The sequence below is a fragment of the Portunus trituberculatus genome, chromosome 33 (genome assembly GCF_017591435.1).
Source record: "Portunus trituberculatus isolate SZX2019 chromosome 33, ASM1759143v1, whole genome shotgun sequence".
Lineage (NCBI taxonomy): Eukaryota > Metazoa > Arthropoda > Malacostraca > Decapoda > Portunidae > Portunus > Portunus trituberculatus.
Window position 1 is genome coordinate 13,836,634 of NC_059287.1, and position 6,000 is coordinate 13,842,633.

Consider the following 6,000-nt stretch of genomic DNA (forward strand, 5'->3'; position numbering starts at 1 on the left):
GACCACAAACACCTGGGGAGCCTGTACCGTACCTCCTTCCACTCCTCCTCCTCCTCCTCCTCCTCCTCCTGCATAAAAGAGTGTACTCCTTTTATGCTACTGTGATTTATCTCGCTATCATTTTTGAACATCTATCTTTTGTATTACGTGTTTCATATTCCAGGGATTTTTCGAACGTCCATCTTTTATGTTACGTGTTTTATCTCCTCGCTGTTCTGGGACGTTTATCTTTGAGGAGCAGCATGTGCATCCTTTCCTGAGGCTATCTGACGCCCATCACGCCCACGAAACATAAAGAAGTACTGTTTTTGGAGCCACTCCATTGCTGAGCCTTACATACTATGACGACTTACTCTTGGGAACGCGTGTACGTCAACGAACCTTTTCCTGAGACGATGCTAAAAATCCTCTTTGCTCTTCTTCATGTTGTCTTGAGCGTACTGGGAATGATAGAGGTAAAGAGTACAACGCCAGGAATAAAAGGTAAGGGAAGCTTTAAGGAGTCCCTGTACAAAATAAACATGTATATCTACTTGTCATCCCCATAAATTGAACTCTTAACCTCTTTAGTACCAGGACACGTTTCTAAATTCATTCTGTTTACTATTATGTGATTTTATACAGCTTCAGAAACTCACGTAGGAATTAGAATAGCGAAGACTGGACCATTAATTTTCTGACCTCCATAGACCTAATCTAATATCAATGAAATCGTCTATTCACACCCAAAAAATCATGATAAAACGTGCGTTCCAGTACTGGAGGGGTTTAAAGCTCCCTGATAACTAATTCCCTACCACCTCCTCCTTCCTTTGTCCAGCATCTTGTGTGTGGCGAACAGGAGACGTCGTAGTGGCGGTGGCGGTGATGGTGGTGGCGTTCTTAGTGTACAAGTAGTAAAACGCCCCTCTAAGGTTCTCTCGAAGACACTTGAAGACGACGCTCCTCAAGGTTCAAAGGGCGGCACTAGGCGGTTCTCAAAGGGCGCGGATGAAGGGGCGGTATCTCTTCCTTCCCTCAGGACACGCGTTGATTGGCTCTCCTCGACTCATCACGACCCGAGCGAGGCAACAGCGAGGACGGGAGATGAGAGACATAACCAGAAGGAAAACGGAAAGCGAGTGTGATCGGGGCGGGGGTGTAATTACCAGTAATGTTATGAGTTTTGGGCGGGAATAGCAGTTTGTGTGGGTGTTGAGTGGGAGAGTGGGTGGTAGTGGTGGTGGTGGTGGTGGTGGGGGTTATATTGGGCTATGTAGGAGAGGTGGGGTGGTGATATGGGGGTGTTGTGGTGTTAATGGTGTGGGAGGACGAGGTGGTGGTGTTGGTGGAAGAACAAAAAGGGTGAGGTAATTGATATCCATTGAATTTCCATCGGCTCATTTACATATTCCTTCTTTTTTTACCTATTTCTTTTGTTTTCCCGTTTATTTATGTTTTTTTTTTTAGTTATTTTCTGCAGTTTTATCACATCTACTGTTTCTCCTCACTTTCTTATACTTGTGCTCCTCTCCTCCACCTCCTTCTCCTCCTCCTCCTCCTCCTCCTCCTCCTCCTCCTCCTCCTCCTCCTCCTCTTCCTACATCTCTACTTCCTGTTTTTGTTGTTCTTCTTGTTCGTTTTCCTCTTCCTCATCCTGTTGTCCTTGTCATTCCTCCTCCTCCTCCTCCTCCTCCTCCTTCTCCTTCTTCTCCTTCTCCTCCTCCTCCTCCTCCTCCTCCTCCTCCTCCTCCTCCTCCTCCTCCTCCTCCTCCTCCTCCTCCTCCTCCTCCTCCTCCTTCTCTTCTTACGTCTGGAATCAATGTCGGGCAAAAACACATTATTTCATCAGCAGGCCTTCTCGTGGTAAGTTCCCAGAAGGCTCGGTGGTGATGGTGGTGGTGGTGGTGGTGATGGTGGTGACGGTGGTGGTGGTGATGCAGCTCTCACGCAACTTTCCCGCCATTAGTAGATTGCACACTGTCGATACTTCCACTCTTTATTTACTTATGTATTTATTCCGGTGTATTTATTCCCACGGGTGAGAGAGAGAGAGAGAGAGAGAGAGAGAGAGAGAGAGGAGAGGTGAGTTACATTACTAGTTTTGTTTTGTGTGTTTGAAAGTGTGTGTGTGTGTGTGTGTGTGTGTGTGTGTGTGTGTGTGTGTGTGAGTGTGGTGAGGTGAGGCTATTCTAGTGGTGGTGAAATGGTGATGTGGTGGAAGAGGTAAAGAGATGTAATGGCGGGGATTGCATTGGTGGTGGTGATGGTATGGGTGTTTATACGGTAATGGTGGTGGTGGTGGTGGTGGTGATATGGATGCAAAAAGATGATGATGGTGATGATACTGTGATGCGTTCTTGTAACAGCAGCGGTGGTGGAGGTGGTGGTGTGGCAATGGTGGGAGAAGGAGGAGGAGGAGGAGGAGGAGGAGGAGGAGGAGGAGGAGGAGGAGGAGGAGGAGGAGGAGGAGGAAAGGCTGCAGGTTTCATTTCCTTGATTTCCTTAATTGTTGTTTAATTTCCTTGTTCCCTCGCGTTTGAGTTTCATCGCTAATAATTACTGACTTGTTTTCACTTTTTACCAGAGTTCTTTCCTTTATCTCCATTTTCATCCTTTTATCCTTTATTTCTACCTCTTCCTTATTTTTTTCCTTCCTGCTCTGTTCTTTAGATGACCTGGCGCATTTTTGACCTTCACCTCTTCTCCTCCTCCTCCTCCTCCTCCTCCTCCTCCCTTTTTAGTTCCATTCATCCTTTGAGTTACGAGCATCATTCTTTTCCACATTCTTTAGATTTATTTCATCCCTTTCATTTCCTCTCCACCTTTGCCTCGCTTTCCCCTCTTTATCCTCTATATAACCTCGCCTTCTCCTTCCTCCTCCTCCTCCTCCTCTTCCATTCCATCTTACTATTCCTCTCTCTCTTTCCCTCTCCCCCTCTCACCTTTTCTCCTCGTTTTCTCTCTTTCTTCCATTCTTTTCTTGCCATTTACGAGTCTATACGTTTTCTCTTATTTTTTGCTTATTCTCTCCCACGATCTCTTTTTCTCTCTCTCTCTCTCTCTCTCTCTCTCTCTCTCTCTCTCTCTCTCTCTCTCTCTCTCTCTCTCTCTCTCTCTCTCTCTCTCTCTTCCTTCGTTTCTTTTTCTCTTTTGTTCTCTTATTGTATTCTTTCTATCCCTCTTCCCATTCTCCCTTCCTTCTTACATCCTTTATTCATTCCCTCGCTTCCTTCCTTCATCCTTCTCTTCTTCCTTCAGCCTTTCCTTCTCTCTCCCTTCATTACATCTCTCCCTGTTTCCCTCCTCACTACACACTTCTTTCCTTCCATCCTTCCCTCCTCTTCCTCTCCCTCTCCCTCTCTCCTTGAAACCCTTAACTCTTGGATAGGGGAAGGCGTTTTTGAATAGAGTGTTCGAGTGTATGTTGACATCAAACAAGTGACGTATTTGCCGCTAGAGGGAGCCAAGACTCACCCACCTTTCATTATGGCCATTTTTCGCTCGCCCTCTTGATGGCCCCGCTCTGTTTCCCCGACTCGTGACGCTGACACCGGAAAAAAGGAAGGTGGAAAAAAGGCGTCGGGTAGAAAGTAGTAAGAGAAGGAATTTGTAAAAAGGTACTAGTGAAAATAAAGGGTAGATTGATGGCTTACGTTCTTGTGGAAGGAGAAGTGGTATGTTTCTCTCTCTCTCTCTCTCTCTCTCTCTCTCTCTCTCTCTCTCTCTCTCTCTCTCTCTACTCTCTCTCTCTCGTCTCTTAGTTTATTTTTTCCTACATGCACGTACGTAACTGGCTTTGTTATTTGATCTCTCTCTCTCTCTCTCTCTCTCTCTCTCTCTCTCTCTCTCTCTCTCTCTCTCTCTCTCTCTCTCTCTCTCTCTCTCTTAAATACCTTCGCAGTGACAAAAAATAAAATAAATTAGTCTTGGTGTTATTTGATCCTTCCTTTATGTTCCTTTGCGTTCCTTCCTTCAACCCAGCACGTCTTCCTTTGTTTGCTTCTTGTACATACTTGTGAGGTTCCTTGGCTGAGAGGCCGAGTTCATTTTTATCTCTTTGTTTGAGCGCGTAATGGAGGAAGCGAAGTCTTGTGTCCTGTCGTAAGGCGAGGTGGTTGGAGGGAAGGTTAGGGGGAGGAGTAAGGCACGAGAACGAATTAGGGAGAGAGAGATAGAGAGAGAGAGAGAGGAAGAGGAAGTAATTGATATTGAAAAGAATGCAAGGTCAGGAAAAAGAAAGAGAGAAAAAAGATGAAAGAATGAAAAAAATAGACTATACGCAGGGGAAATGGACAACAGGAGGAGAGGAAAGGACAAAAGAAGGAAGAGGAGAGAAGGACATACCAGAGAGAGACCGAACTTGGATTAATGTGACCTAGGGAGAGGGAAGAGAGAGAGAGAGAGAGAGAGAGAGAGAGAGAGAGAGAGAGAGAGAGAGAGAGAGAGAGAGAGAGAGAGAGAGAGAGAGATTGGTGAAGGTCTCAAGGATTCGTTTGTATTGAAGGAAATGGAAAGAGAATAGGAAAGGTGGAGGGTGTAGGAATCTAAGAGAGAGAGAGAGAGAGAGAGAGAGAGAGAGAGAGAGAGAGAGAGAGAGAGAGAGAGAAGAATCCTTTAGTATCCTACATGTGCTGCTTTAGAAATAGGAGCTCCAGTTTATCACAAAAGAACCTCGTAAGGATTAACACACGTCTCAGTCTGTCATTCCCTTGTGTTCCTTTGCGTCGCTTGAGAGCAGGAGGGAGAAAGGGAGAGAGAAAGAGATAGGGAAGGGAAGAGAATATGAGAATCCACTTTAGTTTCTTATGTGACGGAGGGACAAGTACATGATTTCCAAGGGTCAAAGAAACATACCCTGAGTGTCTTCTGCTCCTCGGATTCCTAGCGAGGTGGAGATACTTGTGAGAGGAACTTGTGAGGCTGGCGGGGTCACTGTTAAGAAAGTGAAGCCACGCAGGGGAGCCAGGCACGGCGGGAATGTTCAGCAGCGAGGGATTGGCGGGTGTCACGCTTTTTGTGTGGACGCTGGGAATGGTAATGCGTTTGTCGTGTGTGTTGCTTGATGGAAGAGATGTGGAGATGTGGGTGTTGGAGGGGAACTGAACCGTTGAGCCGTGCGTGCCATAATACAAGACTTGTTTGGAATATTTGGAGGTTATTGGTTGAAATAGCTCTTAACACACACACACACACACACACACACACACACACACACACACACACACACACACACACACACACACACTCTCTCTCTCTCTCTCTCTCTCTCTCTCTCGTTGTGGTATATTTTCCGTCACGAGTCGTTAGTTGTCAGCGGCGATGTGAAAGAATACACTTTCTCCCCGTCTGCCGAGTGAGTGAAGGCGTGACAGCAGCAGTGCTCGTCCACTTCCTTGGTGGGACGGCAGGGCGTGAGGGCAGTGTTGCCTGACCACTTATTCTCACAACATCTCTCGGAAATAGATTTGGCATTACATTGCTATGAAAAATTTCGAGCCCAGTTTATTTAAGGTACGTCGATACGATGATTGGCGGGACATGTATTTTGTTGAGGCTTCTATGTGTATTATATATTAGACTGTTGTAGTGTAATTGTTGTAAATGTCTGATGCGTCAGCTTTCCTGCGTATGGTTAAGTGGCCTTCTTTTTTTTTTTTTTATTTAAACATAACTTTATACAAAAGAACATGTACCCAAAGGCGCACTGTCGTGTGCTACCTATTCTAAGGGTATTACAATCTATTTCTCTACAATATTTACAAGACTTAAAAACTTCATTCAAGTCCATCCCGCAGGACTGGCCATCTGGTCAGTACGTCTTTAACAAATGATGCAAAATGCAGGTAACATTTGGGCACGCCAGTCAGTCCTTGGATTTGATGTTTGAAGTTTACATTACTCAGATTAGCTGGCAAATTTACTTTACTCCCTCAGCGGTCAGTTGTCAGGTGTCAGGTGTCAGGATCCTCACAGCAGCAGTGAGCAGCGCCTCATTACCACGTCACCGCCTGGCGCTCC

The 6,000-nt window shown here is 45.8% G+C and overlaps 1 protein-coding gene across 1 annotated transcript in view; it reads right to left on the reverse strand.

Moving 5' to 3' along the window:
- Positions 1-6,000, reverse strand: part of LOC123512318 — a 108,806-nt gene that overhangs the window by 60,316 nt on the left and 42,490 nt on the right. The window lies entirely within an intron of this gene.